The sequence below is a fragment of the Anabas testudineus genome, chromosome 23, assembly GCF_900324465.2.
Source record: "Anabas testudineus chromosome 23, fAnaTes1.2, whole genome shotgun sequence".
In the NCBI taxonomy this organism is placed as follows: domain Eukaryota; kingdom Metazoa; phylum Chordata; class Actinopteri; order Anabantiformes; family Anabantidae; genus Anabas; species Anabas testudineus.
The window spans coordinates 9,625,988-9,645,439 of NC_046631.1; the positions used below are offsets into that span (position 1 = coordinate 9,625,988).

Genomic DNA, 19,452 nt, shown 5'->3' on the forward strand with positions numbered 1-19,452 from the left:
AAGCCAAGTGGTAAACTCACTCTCCAGTTTGGTTTCCAGCAGGACATGGGAGCAAAGTGGAGCACAAACAAGCAGAGTTTTTAAAACAAGTAAGCGTCATCCTATGTCCTGGTCCAATTTTCCTCCAGTACCGCTCACACAAAAAGACTTACATATACAGACTTTTCCACATATTTTGAGTGAGAGGGTGTGTTTTGAGCAGAGCAGGATGCAATCTGTGTTGAGCGCAGAGCGATAATGAGTGGAGTGGTCTGGTGCGGCCGTAAGCAGGGAAGTGATGCAGGCGAACAGCTCCAAAAGCGAGAACCGAAAATTCTCACCGCTCCACTTCGCTCATGTGCTCTGGTTTCCGGGGAAATCAGGATGCCCTTAATTGGCTCTCACCTGACTGCAGCTGAACAGCATCACAGGACATCTGCATAAAGTTGAGCTTTTCTCAACTTTCCCCTGTAGTGTAGCTGTGCTCCCTCCGAAATCTGTTGTACTGTTGGGCGATGTGCTGCAAAGCCAGCTCTCCACTGATAATGAATGACAGCTGTTGCTCAGTCAGACTTGTGAATGGTTGTTAAGAGCATTGTTGCTGCTACTGACTTCAGCTTAATGGGTGATTCAGCCTGTTGATCTGTGCACGCTCCATGTTGGTTTTAGAGACAGTGATATGTTACAACTAAATCCTGGAAAAATGGTTAGTCTTTAAGGTATTTCTCCCTTCTCATTTTAAGACAGCTTGACCTGGGGTTGTCAAATGTTATTGGGCCTGTAACGCACCAAAGTGACATCAAGCAAAAAATGACAATGTAGTTCTTATTATGGTTTTTCTCTTTGCCTCATCTTGGGTAGATGGAGGGCACATGGTTTTGTGTGGAGCATGCTGACAATCCTTTACAGAAGAACAATAGCAATGTCAGGGTTCATTGCAAAAACACTGACAGTCACTGGCAGTGTTGAAACATTTCATACAGCTATGGGGCAGGCATGGATCACCCAGGTGGCATTCAGCGCAATAAGCCATAACTAGCACATTAGAGGAGGGACTGCATGTTATCACTGTCTCACTTTCTTGGCTATCTTGGTATTTCAATGGACACTGTGTCCTGACCGGTTTCCCGCCACTAAGTCTGGAACATAAGGCTACAGAACATACAAAATATAAATAATTTTTGATTTTTTGTACAGCACTTTACATTTATCGGGTAAATCTGTGCTACAGCGAGGAAGCAGCAATCTCTCCCAATGCCTGATCGACCCAATACACACATCTTTGTCTTACAGATCTAACTTGTGTTGGTCAAGGTGAAAAGGCCGCATGTAATCTTTAGTTATAATGCTACCTTACATATTAATGATCAGTATGCCTCCTGACTCAAATTAGAAATGACACGCCTATCTCCACTCTTCTTTTCAACATATATTTCCATTCATTAGGACTTGTACACAAAGACTGTGCTGACATCTTTGCTCTCCCTGCAGATTCTTTGATCCCTCCCCTGGCAGCAACTGGTGGCACATGAAGCCTCTGGTGAGGCTGGTAGCAAATTGTTAAGTTTGCTACAACAATTCACAGCAGACCTCATTAGCTGCTCACAATCACCTAGTGGCCTCACTTTTCTGTGCACACTGATGCTACATGACTGAGGTTGCTGCTTGGTCTCTCTACGATTCCTTTATGCTGTTTAGGGGAACACTTAGACCTTGCTATATTGACACTAATACTAATGAGCAAGCATTAGCTGTCATATCTCAGTTCAAAGCACCTGTAAACATTGCTGTAAGGACAGAGCTTACACTGTGCCTTAAGGAGTGTCCTTAACACAGACATGTGGCCTGTGATCAATGTGCAGGAAAGGTCAGTCCACATATATGTACACATGTATGCATTACATTTCAAAAGGGCACATGTCAACAAAAGCCTGCCTAACCATATCAGCATGTGATGAATGTGAATAGACAATGATACTAGTTCATGTATACACATGCATCCATAATTAAGGATGACTTTTTAATTAAAGGGATTATTAAAAAACATCTGTACGGTATGACATGAGGTACTATCACTAACTTGATTTACTTGTAATTAATTTGATCGCATTCTTCTGGCATGCAGCCATTACTCAGATTGCTGTATTTCTGTAACATACATGGTTGTGGACATTTAGATAAATCACTGGTTGAAATTTCATGAGCATCTGCATTTTTGTGTGAGTTTGGGGGTGGTGAGGCTGGCAGGCACATGCTGAGAAGGATGAGTAATGACGCCAAATTGAGAGGCGGAGGAAGTAAACACGCTGGCCTGTTGTTTCTATTGGACATTTCACCCTGGGGCTGTCGTCACAGCAATCCCTTCACCTAAAATTTATTATAGTCTGCCTGTACCTCCTACTGCAGAAGCCAAGTAATTCTAAACCAACAGGCCACAGAAACTGCTCTTTTCATTCGTTAACTCTGATTTTCCTTTCCTCTCTCTCGTTGGGTCTCATTTGTTTCTCCCTCCTGCCTGGCCAGGTGTGGACTATGTAATTGCTATCAACTGAAAGAGATTGTTTCTTGCTGCACACAAAACCACGGGACGCCCTGCCCCAGACCAAGGCCAGCAGAGAAGAACATGACGTCCCATCTTCAAAGCTCACCCTTAAGGTATATGATGCATGAGCTTACCATTGCTAACACTACCCACTAAAAGCCAGATAACAGAGTTTAGTCACTTTGTTTTCTGCCCCTTCTTATACTGTTAGGTCAAGCTTCAGGGCTGGCCCATAGCCCAAGTCTCAGGGATGAAGCTAAGCCTGGGCATATCCCCAGCCTGGCCACCTGTCAACAGACCCCACAATCCCTGGCAATGGATTGAGAATTTTCTCCCTCCTACTCTGCCCCAACCATCTTTTTTTCCTTGGATTTAAAGGTTATCTGCAGCCATCCTGTCTGGGGCCTCTGGCTAGAGCTGCAGAGAGCAGTCGGCCTGCCACAGGTATGAGTGCTGCCAATGAGTAAAGGGTGGGGCAGGGGGTGGCAAAGAGATATGTATGTCCACTGTGGCCCCAAAACTGACCTTCATTCACAATACTGTACACAGATGGAGTGAGAAAACAAAAAAGGACTGTTCTGCATGCCTAAACCATACAGCTGTAGTCTTCTCTACTCAGCAAGGCCGGGTTTTTTTAAACAGGGAGACAGAAAATGAAAAGCAGACACAAATAGATATAGAGAGACAAAGAAAGGGCGGTAGTGGTGCTGAGCGAGCAAGAGGCTGTACATGTAGCGTGCAGAATTAAATATTTATCACATAGCATTTGACAGAAAGGCAAACAAGAATTTGGCCTCAAAATGTTTTAAGGGCTGTACAAATGTGAGGGATTAGGATAAGGGATATCATGTGTTCTTCCCGCTTTACAAAGTGAAAACACAGCCAGGGCAGGGACACAGCAGCCTATCCCAGGGCTCACTGGCTCACTCTCAGCGTCTGTAGCTCTTCCATTAATAACTAATAGGTGGAACATTAGGGGGAAATGGTGAGTATGTCTTGAGGGCTTACATTAGCCTAGTGTACAAAATCTCCTTATCTGTGTGTAGGACAAGACAGGGAGAGAGACAGGTTGCGTTGTCCTCTCTTTGACTCTCTTCCTCCATTAAATGGCCTAGGAGGATAATTCATGAGCTACTAATAGTGCACAGATACAGAACAGATGTATGCAGCTTGCTGATCATAAGCACATGTGCAGTCATTTAGAAATGCAGGAGTATACCCACTGAGTATACTAATCTGCCCCTTATTCAGTACATGGCATGAACGTAGATGCAAATAGTACCGGTGACTAATTATATGCATGTACACCAGTGTTTCCAGTACGAGTGTTAATGTGTTGTACTTTTTAATCCTTTTAAATTAGTAGTTGGTCAAATTACATCTTCTTTCAATGTGTTTTAGGAGTCCAAATAAAATACAGTGAACAGTTAGGGTTAAAAAGGCCACTAAAAGCTATAAACAAATGGAATAAACAATTATTTTAGTAGCGCTGCAATTATGCTTCATTAACATAAGTAAGTAGACAAGTAATAAAGTGAAGAGCTTTTGATCTGCATACATTTACAAATGTAACCCAAAATAGTGCCACCCATGCAGCACTGTAGCATCAGAGGTGGGACAGTTAAATGGATTCTTAAATGAAGACTTGTGTTATATTGAAAAGCATTTATGCAGCATTTGTAAGCAACTGCTTTTTCGCGGGGAATGTGTACAATTACCATAATAACTAATCATGATTCATGGATTGTTTATCAGAGATCACTGATCCACGCAGATTGTGTAGTGACTGGGGAGGAGAGTCACCCCGTGCACTCAACTAGAGGGCACCCATTTCTGAAATACAAAACTTACAGTAATCCAAACATGTATGTGTACACACACACACACACAGAAAGAAAGAGAACCACTCTTGTAGATCTCTGGCTAATTTCAGACTCTGGCTACACAAACATCATTAATCAAGCTGACTAAGATTAGTCACTGGCAAGCTCCTCTACCTGTTTATTATAATTAAATCGATGTACATGTCATTGCAGGCGCAGACCTGGACCACTGCAGAGGCAGTTACACTCACCACAAAAGGTGAGCTGAAAAACAAAGAAAACAAACAAAAGAAAAAAAGGTAGAAAATACAGGTGATGGAGTTAATGTCTTGGTGTTGGCTGCGCATGGGCAGAATTTGATATGAGTTTAGGCTTAAGAAGTTTAGAAGAAAGAGGCACCTCTTTTGATCTATACTTCTACTACAGTACATTCACAGCAAGGGTCCATGTGGAAAGGTTCTATCCAGAGCAGTTCAGATTGTGTAACCTCTCCATTCACAGCCTCACAGTACAGCAGAAAACACTTCACAAAAGAAAGAAGACACGATGGGAAAGCTAGGAAGAGTCCCAAAGACAAGAAAAAGAGAGAAAGAAAGAAAAACTCCCTTCAGGAACTACGCTATGAAAACCAGCCATGTTTAAGCAAACACTCCCCTGTGTGAGTCCTATAGGATAACTGAAATCTTTGTTCATGTATTTCTTTCTCATGTTGTACCTAGGGTCCTCTCTGTGACTGTCAGGAAATAAAATTGCACAGCAAACTGGCTGTTCTCAAACTACTGTGTGCTCAGTGTTATGAGTTGACTATGTGTACTGTTCCATATATACCTCTCTTTACATATCGAAGCGAGGGGTAGAATGAGGCGATAAGAGAGGCTGTTTGAGTGGGCAGGCATGCAACAAGGCAGATATTTGATTTATGCCAGATACTGTGAGAACACAAGAGATAAAGCAAGGGAAACTACAAAAACTTTTTTCACAGATAACCTGACATGGTAAAGGCTCATAAAGAAAAAATTGGGAGACTGAGGTTTACGACCGTAGCGAACTGGGCGGTTGAGGACCAAGGCAGGGAGCAAAACAATGACAATGCACTGGAACTTCTATCTGGGCAGCACATATTGGTACTAAGCCTGCCATAAAGCCTTTATGTCAGGGAGTAAACTTTTTCCTGCCATAACACATTTTCCGTCAGGGATTTTCTCAACCGATCCTGAATGTTTATGTAGAGGAAATGGTGGCAATATTATCCAAAATCTGCTAACACTAATTAGGGAGATGCATTTGGCTGTTTAAACGTACCACCTTTGACCCCCTTTAGGGAATGAGCGTCTGAATACAAAACTATCTATGTCAGTGTAACTTTGATATCTGAATATTCTTGTCTGAATTACTGTTTCAACAAGAACACAGCATGTGTATTGAAACTAGGCATACAGAAAATTGAACTGCAGATAACATGGCTGGAGTGATTGGCATTTGAATAAGAGGAAAGTGAGAGGTGAACCACTGGCACGGTGAATAAAACATGAGGAGACTGATAGGGCCGCACCGACCAAAATGAGACAGTTATGTCTTTGTACTGCATCAACCCTTGACCTCGTAGTCAAATTGGTTGACAGCACATGCTTCACACACACACACACACACACACACACACACACACACACACACACACACACACACACACACACACACACACACACACACACACACACCTGACTGCAGTGTGGTCAAGTTTGTGATAAGATGGGCTCCTATTTACACTGCTGCAGAAAGGTGTTGCACTGTATTTCTCAAAATAAACACATTTCCTTTCAACTCCAAGTGTTGCAAAGAGAATGGAACTGCTTGTCGTCTCTCTGTGGAGTTGGCGTACATGCAATTGCTTTGATGAATAAGAAGACATACATAGGTCACATATTGCCCTTACCAGCTACTTTTATTTGCAAACGATAAATGGTTTCTGTCTTGTGCTGTTAGGCAATCCAGTTGATGTCTTATAGAAAGCGAATAAAGTGCAATAGCCAGCAATAGCAGTCAGCCTCCTCAGTAACATCTTATTTGTTAACAGTAATTTTACTAATTTCTCCAAATTATTGTGGTAATGATTTATTGATGAGTGTAGTACGTTAGTAGTTTCTGAACAGACAAATCCTTTCAAATTGATATCCAATCAAATAAAATATGTGAAGTGTATGTTAAACCAAATACATCTTTATAGCGTATCCTGAACTTTAGTCCAGTCGTCAACAACTAAGCTTTAAGTTGGACAGAGACACAGCTATACCATATTGCATGACACTCTGAATTAATGATTGAAAAATAGAAACAAAACGTGTACTAGCCTCAAATGACCTCACTCTCCTAATAAAGTAAACACGATATTGTACCTTGTTACACATAAAATCTATATTTTTGCACCATATTAGAGCAACATCCACATACAATTCAATCAAGAATCCATAAGTCTGTCTAATTTCTCCCCAGGTTATCAGAAGACAATGACAAACACCATGACAATCCATGAAGAATATAAGTGACAAAATGGCCTGTATCATTTCTTTACAGTCTTGCTGAAAGTGTTTCCATTTTCAGTCTGCAGGACCAGTTCAGCTACAGTCTGTGGAGGAAAAACAGATATGGTCCTGAGGTAATGGACCCCCTGCGGAGAGCCAAAAGGGCTCATAGGAGAATATGCTTACTGCTTTCAATTAAACCCTGCCAAGTGGAGCTTCCTGTGCAGAATCCAAGCTCTGGGCGTAGTATGTGGGCCTTTGGCAGGGTGCTCAGCTGCACCCAGCCCATGATCAAGAGGCCAAGCTCTGCCATAAAATACCACAGAAGCAGGCTTGGCTGGCTCTCCCAAATCTAACTCTAGGAAGTGGAACGCCTGCCCAGGGCTGTAAGAGTTACAGGATTTTATCCTTGCCAGCATCCACACACATAGCTACAGTATTGGTGCTAATCAGATTCTGCTTTGGAGGGGATGAGTCATGCGACTTTGTCTGCGTTTGAAGAGGAATGTTCTTAGGTCAAAGTAGGTCTTAGGGTAAATGTCTATGTATTTTATCTTATGGGTATTAGGACTAGATCCCCTACGTAGCTTTATGCTGATGGATTGCTGATGTCAGCTCATTAGTGGCACAACCTTTGCAAAGTCATCAGTCCGTGTAGGTGCAGCAGTGCACGTTGGTTTTACAGGGTGCAGAACAGAGACACAGTGATGTGCAGAAAGGAGTGAGGAGCTAAATTTGCTTAGATACTTTTTTTTTTTCTATATTTGTGAAATACTTTTCAGACCCCCTGTGGACGGCCAAGACGAGAGACACAATTTAAATCATCTCAATAAATGAGTAGAGAAACAAATTCAGATACCTCTGAACAGGACACAAGGGGTCGCTGAGAGGACTGATGTGATCCTGTGATCTAAATGCTATGCCCTCCACAATGACTAGAGGTCAACTCCATTGGGACTGACATGGTCGACAGCACTCTCCACTATCACTATCACTGAACAGCAAGCGAGTGAACGTCTATTTGTAGCAGATTATCTTAAAACTACTTGATAACGTGCCTTGGTTTAGCCCAACAATGCAGGCAAATAAATCTAAACAGCCATGAACTAACCTTGACTTTCTGAATGAGCCCTTGGGTGTTTACTTCTGTATTTCCATACTCATTAACTGGGTTATCTCCTATGCATAAAAATAAAGGTAACATGTTAACCTGGTAAGGTTCAGACAATTTGGTCTTCAGAACATGGGCTTAAATAAAAGCAGTTTCTGTTGCTGGTTTGAAGTCAAGAAGGTGGAGGCTACTAAGAAAAAATCCTGACACACTTTCTCAAGCGCAATAGAGAGAGGGAGTGAGAGAGAAACTGAGAGAGCACAAAAGCGGCAGCTCTCATTCTGTAATGGAACGCGGTGGCGGGTGGCTTACCACACGTTGTACTGGTTGCCTGGAGCACCATGGCAACAAGGAGAAAGAAGAACTGAGAGAGGCGGAGGTTCAAGGACTTCACTTGTTCCAGCAACATTTTAATTACTTTGGGCACCAGAGTTTAGTAAAACAGATGCATGCTGGAGTTCCAGCAACAACTGGGAGAAACCCCAAGAGATTCTGGTTCTCGAGTTTTTATTCTTTTTTTTCTTGAAGCCTTTCTCCACTCTCATATTTGCAAAATTACTGCAACAATTGGAAATACAGAGTGATTACAGAAGCAGACTGATGATAAGATGGGGTGAGGTGGAGAGAGAGAGAGACACACAGAGAAGGAGAAGAGGGAGGAAAGAAAAAGCATGAGTACAAGAGAGACGAATGAGAGGGAAGATAAAGCAAAGTGAACAAAGATAAGAGATCGACAGTATGGGAGATACAAGCTGTTTGAAGGAGGAGGTTGGTAAGAGATATGAGGAGAAAGGACCAAGGGAAAAAGGATTGAGGGGATTTGTAGGGATATAAAAGCTTTAGTATTCCCCTTTTGGAAACACACAAGCAAAAAAAAGAGGCAAAAATTAATTATTTGAAAGAGTTTTGCTTTGCTTTGCCTGGCAGCCTTTAGAGATGTGATCACATACAATCTATCAGTGTTTGACAGTATGCAAATATGTGTATTTTTGTATGGCAGTTTGCACATATAGGTCTGTGTGTGAGAATATAGAAACTGAATCGCTTTTTTCTCCCGATGCCATGCCTAACACGATCAGTACTCATTAAGAGCTCTCTGGAGCCCAGGCACCTCACAGACAGAAACCCTCTCCAAAACACAACCCCCGAACCCAGTAAACACACACGGCTTCCTGCCTGTAAGCCTCCTCTCCAGTGTAAACAAACTGGCATCCACTTGAAGCACTGGCAAGGTTATTTATTTAAAATGTAATCCAAAAAATACATCACATGGTTCTTGTTGCCTGCTTAAAAAAGTAATAAAAGTGTCATCTGTTAAAGTTTCATTTCCGTAATATGAGATTAAACTAAAAATGTAAAGTGTAATTAAAATAGCTGTTTCCATTATTCAAGTATTCCTTTCAACACACACTATGATCTCTGCTTTAATATAAATTCTACCATCTCATATCAATCATCTTTTATATTTTTTTTACTTTTATTTATTAGTGTATCAGATTATATTACTGCTGTTTCACTAATCTGATCCATCTAATCCTGTTACATAGTTTATAAACCACTGCTGGCCGAACCGCTCCATGGGTGGATAATCCTACATCCTAATCCTCCAGGGAGTATTTGTGTACCTTAAAATCCCCAATTCATTTTGTACTTCACTTTAGTCTGGCTGCTGTATCTGGTTGATGGTGAAAGATGCAGTAAAAAACAGATGCCAGAAAAAAAAAAAAAGAGTTTTGCTTCTATTGTGGAAGGTGGCTATTTTTCATCGTGGTGCTGAAGTATGATCATAAGAGGTCATATGTGCACATTTAATGTGCATAGACAAGCGTGATAATGCACAAAGACAAGCTAATCCATTAAATCTATCGAGGTTACAAACGATGCAGTGCTGTAATTTGGTGCTTGAGGCGAGGCAACAGAGCACATCAGAGGTATAGACTCGTCCTTGTATGTGACATGTTTCTATTTTAGCACAGGAGGAGAGCCCATGACTCTGCCTTTGTTTCCTGTAATGTATAATTTCATACAAACATGAAATTAAGGTGTGCTGCTGATGGATGGCAGCTATTGTTATGGCAATGTTACTATAGCCTTTCATAGGTTCCTTATTAATCTCAGTCAAGTAAACTGTGCCATTGTGCAAAAAATTCTATTAAACATACCACCTTACATACAATAGAAGTGTCAGTGCATCTTCCACAGTCTTGCGAGGAAAGAAAACTTAATATTTTCCTTACATGGATAAATGAGTGAAGTGAACCTATAGAATTTAACTCGAATACATGATACATGTTATCAAATGTTATTTGCATGATGAATTTCCGGAAGTGCAAGTTAACGGTGATTAATCCTATTTCCTCAGTGACACTGAACCTGACCTACCTGATATGTTAAACTACATCAGCCTGTGACCCTGAATTGAGAGATAGGGTGGATGGAGATAGAGGAGAGTGAAAAACAGAGTGACAGAGGTAGTCTACACATCCACTGTGGGCTATTGTCCACTGTTGCTTTACAGTGCAACATAATTTTCCTCTCAGGCTCCATCACTCTTCCCCTTGCCTTGTCTCCCATTCTTGTTCATATTCTCTCCTTCCTTTTCTGTCAATTTGTGAAGGCTCCACATCATTATTGTCAAAAATCACACTGCAGTGCCAATACAAAAGCCACACGCACAATATCACATATACAGGCACACACACTTGTACTTACCACCCACTCGTGTTAAAAGAATGACTTTTTTTCCTCCAACTGGGTTCTGACACTCAGCAGCAAGCTTCTCCCAGGGGAATCCTGAGTGAGACAGACAAGCAATGTGAACTTAGAAGAACTGGAGTCTTTGATTTTCCTGTCAGACACTTTTAGCCCCCTGGCCCCCAAAAAACGCTGTTTGTCTCTGTCTTCATCTGACTGTGTCATTGTTCCTAACTGTTTTGGTGTGTATACGTGCTTGTTGCTGTGTCTGCGTTCCCAAATATTGCAGATACAATCTTTGTCACAATCTCTGCAAAGACACATCTTTATCACCTTAAGACATCAGCATTCCAGATTGCTGCCTGATCTTGGTGACCTTTGTCGTGCTTCATCGCGTAGATATTTGTTTAAAGGAGCATAACACCATCAGCTCAAATTGGTACAGAGGCGAAAACGATTGTAAAGAAGAGACAAGAGAATGAGAGAACATTCAAGATCATTAAACTCCAGGGTTCGATGAGAAGCTAAAACCTAAAAAAGCCTCTCAGAGATAGAGAGGCAGGTGATTAAACCATGTCATCAGATCTCACACCTCCTTTTCAAGCCACAGGAAGCAACTGGAGAGTTCTGATTACCATCAATGACACTCCACCCTATCCATCTGATCCCCGGCAAGAGGCTGTTAAACCCACATGGGCTTCCTCGTTAAAACCGGTGTCAAGTAAATAATAGATCTTTTTATCCAAAGGTGAGGGTACTGGATAAACATAAAAGCAAGCTTATTAAAAGGTGAAGCGTTAAAAGGTGTTCTAATCAGATCTGCCACTGATTTCTTGCATATACGTCTCTGCAGCTGATGGTGCAAGGTGGTTTTACCTTCAAATGGAGCTAATCACTAAAAGCCAATCACAGCAAAGCAATAGGTTTAAGTAGCTGGAAAGTACTGATGGTTAACTATTTAGCTAAGCTCTAGGTCTTAGAGATTACACTGTGACAAAGTCAATGTTCATGTTTCTTCTTTCATTTGTGAAACTGAGATGAAGCTCAGCACCAGCCAAACCTAACTTAAAATGCATCGTAGTTTAAGTGTCTGCAGTCTGTTGACAATTATATACAATACATAAGAACAGAATAAAGGGCTTTTTTAATATATAAATATTTTTTGAATAATGTAAACATTACCTGTTGTTGTGCTAACTCTACAGGGAATTTTATGTTAAGATGCAGTGTTACAACTATCTTCACCTTTACAGAGAAAATGCCAAAGCACCACCAAGTATAGCCAAAGAAAGAAACTTTAATAATCTTTTAATTAAAAAGTAATGAGGTGCATTATCAGACATTTCTCTCCCATATTACAAAACTTCATTCTCTGCAACAATGTTCTGACTACGGTGAATTTAGTTGCAATGTAGTGGCAAATGAAGATCAAAGTGGGGAGTTGAACTAGTTACAATGCAGCAGTTGGTACTGACTTCACACCCAAACGTATTTCATGGCTAATGAGCTCTCTAATGTGTATAATTATGCATACACACAGGCACACTTACATTATACTGTGTTTGACACTGATGAAGGCACTTTACAAAATGTTGTCAAGTAACTGTCTGATGCATGTGTGAACAGAAAACAATGGCACTTTTTCACCACTGCAGAGGATGATGACATTCAGAGACACATGCCGCAGTGATGTGCACGCCCCTGGGCTCCAGATGTCTCGTGTAGCTCCACACAGCCCATAACTCCACCACACTGATAGTAGGCTTGGGGATTGTCTCCACCGAGCTCTCCCCCGTCCCTTTTCCCCACAAGCTACATCCCCCTCCAACACCTTGTCCCACCAGAGTCATAAATCCCTGCAGCAGTGTTCACCAAGAGCAATGAAGCCAACATGTTAGGACTTACACATACATGCATTACAGATACATTTGTTCTCACACATCCAAACAAATTTATCACTACATACATTCAGCACCCAGAATAAGAAGAAAATAGCTGCACCATATCTGTCATAAAATTACAAAATCCTCTGTGAAAGAGATGAGATTGGTTGTGGCTAAGTTCTTTGGTGGATTGCTAATAAAATTCAGACCTAGTTATTAGTGCTTTAACAGAAAGCCTGTTGAAAGGGGTAGAGAGCTTAGAATGAAGAGGAAGGTGAAGACAGACACACTGACAAATGAAGAAAGCGAGAGAGAGGTTTATTAAGCTACTGTGGATGAGGGAATAGCCAATAAAAAGCAAAAAAGATGATCACTAGAGAGTGAACAAAGAAAGAAAAATTGATTAGAGCAGAAACTGAGGAGGAATGATGAGAGTAGGGGAGGAAGGGAACTGGGGTATGTTTTGAAAAGTACACTTACTGCAATTCTTTCTTTCACCTAGACTTATGTTGATGTCAGAATACCAATGAGTGCAAAATATTAAATTCAGCCTTTTCTTGCTCATTTGTATGAGACATCTGGATGTTCTTGTTTTGATTCTGTCGAGCTTCATTCACAGTAGCAGCAGTTCTTTTTTTAACCACTGCTGTCTATGTCACTCTAAGTATCACAGGGTGGCTGACATTCAGCTGTGGAATCTCTTTAGTGTTGGACTACAGGAAAAAACTGCAGTGTCCTACGATAGGTATAACTCTAGCTTCACTGCTAATTAATGGAAAATAAACCACTCTGCTGAGCTGAACAGAGCTTGTCATCTATTTGCTAGCAGTCACAAGTCAGAGTGGCTTTTTAACAAGAAAGTGAAGAGCCATTACATAAAGTAGAGGTGGATAGGAAAAAGGTACAAATGCTGGTCCTGTTTCAGAAGTGGCATTCTAGTTACAAACTTTAGTTAGAATTAGTTGGAAAAGGGAGGATGTAGGTGTAAAAGATGTTTTTGCAAATATTTAAATGACCTAGTCTTTCGGACATGGTGGCCTTGATCTTCAATGTGTAGGTCTACAATAAATTGTGAATTTGTTTCGCTTGTTGACCTCATAATGGAAACTACAGGCCTTCACCAAGGACAGAAATGCGTCTCAGCACATTGCATTCTTAATCATCCTTCTGCTCATTGCCCTGAGAGACTACTGACTTTCCTCCTTCCAAAATATCGGACAGTAGCCAATTAACAATTAAGAAATATGCTTCACAGCACTTCCAATGGCAGAGAAAGACAAACTTTAAAATATGCTGCAAGTATTGAACTATCATTACACCCTTAAATTGCTTGTGGATTACTATACACCTCTATGGAGGCCAATTTTAGCATTCAACACAACAGATTAAGATATGTTTCTTCTAATATTACCTTTTATTGCATTATTTTATGGCGAACATCACTGCACATGACACATTGCAGAAAACGTCATGCTGTTTCAAACTGTGTTTACATATTGACTTATGAGTCAGTCTACAATGGCTCATTCCCTTCAGTAAAATGTCTGATGCCGTGCAGCTGTTATTAGCCTATAAATCACTCAGAAAATATATTTTGTGGTATATAAAATTAAATAAGTACATTTTTATCAACGTGAATCACATAAAGCTTAGTTAAGATTGAAATCTATCTTGAAATATTGCTCATGGCAGTGTGAACTATGTCCTTCCTGAATAATATGTTTATTAGTAATACTCGACTGCCTTGAGCACCTTTATAATTCATTATGGTATGATTAAGCTTGCCAGAAAATATTAAAGTTTCAGTTCCGATATTAGCTTTAGCTGCAGAATAACAAGGATTTCAATGTGACATCCCCAAGGTATGCGCATGCTGTAGACTCACTGGTCAAAGTATCACCGTATCATTTATTCATGTTTGTTTCAGAGTCCATGTTAAATAGTTTCATGATTTTTTCCATCTAGCCCGTCATTATTCCAAACAGGTCTCAGATTACCTATTTTATTCATCCCCATGAATGCCTCAGAGGACAGACTGGTACATAAAAATGTGCACTATTATCCCCACCTGTATTATTTATTATATTAAGATGAGAAAGACATACAAAATACAAAATTCCTGACAAGAGATTGTAAAGGAAGTGTGGTGGCCCCAGGCAGAGGCTGAGGCTGAAGCAGCAACAGCAGGTAACAGCAGGTTCTCACCCCACCTCGAATTTGGCCATTTGGAACAAGTAAAAACCAACCGTCAGATGTTAGCGCAAATTCATGAGGATACAAAAGGTAACAATATGTCTTCAGTCTGAAAATTAAGAAAATAAGCAGTGTGGCACCCAGAATTTTAAAACACTAATTTAACTTACACACAGCAAGTTATTGTGAGAAGAACTTATCAAATTGAGGGCAGAAGTCTTTGCTGACATTCATTTTTCATGGAACAGGCATCCGTAAATGAAATAATTAGAGACACAGCTATTTATCCTACTGAATTAAGTATTGAATTTTCCTGTTTAGTTCTTTCAGTCCTCTTTCGGTTACAAAACATTATGAATATAACTTTTATGTAGGTTGAGAAAACAGTTTTGAGCATAAATAGTAAAAATAACAGTACTGCATGTTTTATATAGTAGCAAAATGAATGAAATATTAATTACAAATTTACACATTAACAAATCCACAGCCCATTAACTTTGTTACTGTTATTATTCTTCAATTTCTTAGAATTGGGTTTAATGTTATTCACAGGATATGAATACATTTTAAAGAAGGAAATTCAAATTCAAATTGCTTAAAGTGAGATGCATAAACCAGATTTAAAAAATGTGCAAGAGTGAAATGGCAAGGAAGTTTTCAAACATTCTGTTGTAGATCAAAACCTACCCAACTGGAGACATTGAACAGAATCTTTTGGTGACATAAGATAACTTCACTGAAAGTTTCCCACTTGACTAAGTGATTAACAAAGACTGTGGATGACTTCTGTAAGGAAATCAAAATTTTCTTTATTTGATCCAAATGGCTCTGTTGTTTGCAAACAGCTGGAATTTAAATCTCATCCATCCACATCTCATCACAAAAGAGTTTACATATCATTAATCAGAAAGTATCAGAATATATCAGACAGCTCATAAGAAGTAGTAATGACTCATTAACCAATAATATTATGCAGGCTGAAGCTAATGTTGAATGCTCTTAAAGAAATACCCAGTTGACAACATGTGAACATCACATGTTCAAAGGCATACATAACATACTGAAAAGGTTATTATCTCCTTCGTCTTCTTCTTCTTATCATTATCAGTTACAAAGACCTTTAAATTAATTAGCTCAGTGGTTCCACGATGGTGGAACGACCTACTAACTAAAACACTCAGCAGCCTTACTCCCAATTTTTAAAAATCTGATAAAAACAGAACTCATCCACAACTTTTTATGCACTTAAATCTTATAAAAAAGAAAAGAAAAACTTGCACTTGCACCTCATAAATTGGAAACCTTTCTTCCTATAGCACTTTACTGTAATGTTTTTCTCCTTGACTTAGATATTTTGCTTGCCTTGTACCTCACTTGTAAGTTGCTTTGGATAAAAGCGTCTGCCAAATGAATACTGTAAATGTAACTCTAATTTAAACAGGAGGAGTTTCGCTCTTGTGGCAAAGGAAGTATTCTCCTCCTTCACTTAAGTCTGATAAAGGTCCTGCATCAAAAATGTTAAGTAAAAGTATTTGAGTATTGTTGCAAGAACATACATAGAGAATTAGAAGTACTCAATAAAACTATTTATCTTTATTTTTCATCCAACTGCCACAAATTATTTTCATTACAAATGAATCTGCAAATTATTTTATCCATTAACCTATTAACTGTAAAAAATCTAAAAATAGTGAGGAATACCGTCACAAGTTGCGTGAATGATGATTAAAATAGCTACAGATGTACGGCAGGTGTGCAACAGTGCAGACTGATCCTGTCTGTTCATTTCACTCACACACAGAGTTGCATATTTTAGCCAGGATATTGTCAATTATTTCCACAGCACATTTTATGATTAACAATAAACATTAATCTGTATTTTTCGTTATGTTTCGCTCTTGTTTTTCTATATTGCTAATAAGTAAATGTATATGGTATGATAACCCATCCATCCATTTTCTTAACTGCTTGTTCACTCAAGGGTCACAGGAGTGCTGGAGCACATCCCAGCTGTCATCGGGCAAGAGGTGGGGGACACCCTGGACAGGTCGTCAGTCCATTGCAGGGCAGACATACAGAGACAACCTTTCCCATTTACATCTATGGGCAATTAAGAGTCACAATTAACCTAACATGCATGTCTTTATCAACAGTAATACAATGGAATACCATGAAAGCGAGATACCACCGCAACCCTAATATCATAATATTAAATAAAAAATAAATGCCTATAAGATGTACCCAGTCATTGTCAGAATGCATATACAGTGACAAGAAAAAGTATGTGAACCATTATTCAAGGTCATTATTCAGAAAACCACAAAAGGTTCACATACTTTTTCTTGCCACTGTATTAAAAGAGAGTTCAGGTAGAGTGTCAGCACTCCATTTTAGATTATTCAACTGAATCCAAAGTCCCCTCCTTTTCTGCTTTATTTTACCACTCTTGCTCCATTATGCAAACTCACTCTTTGATCTCAAACACTGAAAGGTGGCTTTATCTTAGAACAACAGAGAGACAAACGATCTGAGACTTCAGAGAAAGTAGACCTTAGAGAAATCTGGATAAGAATAGAAACACAGTAAGACAGAGGAAGAGAGGAGAAGGGAGAAGGGCGTGAGACAGGATGATTACAGTAACCAAAATATTTGTGTGCTTTTGCAGTAGGGAAGAAACGGAATATAATACTCATGGCTTGAAACACCATCCACACTGAGCTTTTCCTCCAACGTTTCCAGTATTAGATAAAAAGTATTACATCTCTAGTTACAGTACGTGTATACTGTTTGTAACTGTAAATTGTAACTGTTCTTAATTAAAATACTCTACAAGAGTAAAGGTCTCTTGCCATCTCTTCTCAGCAGCTTTGCATTGCCTTTATGATCACTTCAAGAACTCCGTATTTTGTAGGTATTCGTAGCCTTGGTGTGATAAATCACAAAAACAGGGATAAAAGTTTGCATTGGTATGGTCTTGATAGAGATCCTTTTCCATAAAAGTTCATTTTTTGGATGTAGGGGATCCAACGAGAGCCACTGCCATTTACAGCACATGAAGCAGACATGGACTAACCATTAATTCTAATTTATTTAAATACATGTTTATGACAACCACAAGACTGAAACTCACATTCAATCTTCTATTAATTCTGTTTTTGGTTGTTTGGGGGGAATATTTTGCTCTTAGCTAATAAATAATCAGCTATACTGACTAGTTAAGCTAAGCTTACTTTGTCTGTCCTGTCATGTTTGCATATCAGGACTGTGACACACCACCAAGTCACATATTCAGGTCATATGTGAGCATCTGTTGGCCTAATTGGTACTAGGGGCATCTGATAGCTCTTAGTTCTTCACCAAGGTTGACCACTATGAACCAAATTAGTTCTGAGCTGCTCTGAGCTGTAAAACCAAAGCAATGAGCAGAACAGCTTCACTGAGCTATGGTGAACTACAGGGTGAGTTAATAATTCTCAGTGGATTCACAACTACAAGCAACTCATTTTACACACCAACAAGCATGCCTACTGTTAATATATACATATTGATTTCCTACAGAAACACGATCACTTGAAAAATAAGACAAATAGTTTTAACTTCATCTTGTAATCAAAATAGCAAGACATCATAGATTTATTCGGTAGTGTCTGAACTGTCTATACTGAAGGAATGAATTTGATCGAATGAATATGTACTGCAAATATGTACTGTGTGGAGCTTGTATTTTTCTTTTTTCATTCTATATTGTATTATTTCTATTTGCAGTTGACATACTGTATTTCATATTATGTTATTATCCATTATCCTATCATGTTTGCATCAACGAATACTAGCAATTCCATCAATTAAAACAATTAAATTCAATCTGACTGAATTGAACTGACATGCAGAGTCAGAGAGCCTTACAGACAGAGAGAAAAGAAACTGAAGGCTAAGGACTTTTCAAATCAGAGGACAGCAAGATTGCCCTTGCGGTAGGATCACCTTATCAATTTGATTAGAGTGTGAAAGGACACTTAAGATCTCAATTGCTAGCACATTAGTAGTCTACTCAGCCTCCTGCCTAGGAATCCAGTGCCTAATGTTTGTGGTAGTGGGGGAGTTTAAAAAGATTATTTGATTTCACTTAGATATGCCATTGCATGTGAAATCAAATAGTGATTAGATAATATGTGTGCTAAATATGAAAGGGCCAGCTTCATTTGAAACATTGATTTGCATTTCAAATGTTTTGCCAAACCAGAAATGCAACAATCAACTCTCCAATACATGCAAAAATCTTCAAATAGCAAGACCTATTAGTTGACAGAGATTACTACATTTTCTGCTTCACCACTGATGCAGATTACATTTTAAGAGCTTTTAAAAACAGTTTAAAAAGACAAGCTAGGGTGTTGATGTGAGATAAAGCTCTCTTTTTTCTTTCTGCTCTCTGTCAAAGAGTGCAGCAGTAGGCATTCAGGCTACAAAAAAATAATTTAGAAAGAATGTTGAAAGCTGAGCAGATTTCCTGTAAACCTATTTTATGTTTCTGTTTTAAGAGAATGGAAGAGAAGACAGTGGGCATCAAAAGGCAAGTGATTTCCACTTTGTTTCTTTTTGTCCTTTGTTGTTATTCCCTTTGTCTGTGCAACTTTTCAGTGCCGTTTATTCAGGCTAAGATGATCCTTTTTCTGAGGTAGTCAGTAAGCGTCTAGAGGGACAAAAA

At 39.4% G+C, this 19,452-nt stretch overlaps 1 long non-coding RNA gene across 3 annotated transcripts in view; it reads right to left on the reverse strand.

Moving 5' to 3' along the window:
* The window catches only part of LOC113164859, a 125,279-nt gene that overhangs the window by 52,169 nt on the left and 53,658 nt on the right, over positions 1-19,452 (reverse strand). For all 3 annotated transcript variants that reach the window (XR_003299040.1, XR_003299038.1, XR_003299039.1), the window contains one exon: positions 10,687-10,767. This is a non-coding gene — a long non-coding RNA (uncharacterized LOC113164859). The remainder of the gene's footprint in view (positions 1-10,686; positions 10,768-19,452) is intronic.